Here is a 262-nt window from a genome sequence, read left to right on the forward strand (position 1 = left end):
CATGGACCTGCCCATAGCAGAGGCGGCCTGCTTAGTAGCACGGAGAGCGAGATCTGTGGTGTGGCGCAACTCAGCTACCTCATAGAGAGAAATGCCCTCGCCTTTATCCAGGACTTTCAGTAGATCAGCCTGATATGCCTGAAGCACCGCCATCGTGTGCAACGAAGCGACAGCCTGACCTGCTGCTGCGTATGCCCTGCCATTCAAGCGAGATGTATCCTGAAGGGGCTTAGATGGCAAGGAGGGAGTCTTAAGAGAGGAT

The sequence above is a fragment of the Sinocyclocheilus anshuiensis genome, unplaced genomic scaffold, assembly GCF_001515605.1.
Source record: "Sinocyclocheilus anshuiensis isolate Anshui unplaced genomic scaffold, SAMN03320099.WGS_v1.1 scaffold2050, whole genome shotgun sequence".
Taxonomy (NCBI): domain Eukaryota; kingdom Metazoa; phylum Chordata; class Actinopteri; order Cypriniformes; family Cyprinidae; genus Sinocyclocheilus; species Sinocyclocheilus anshuiensis.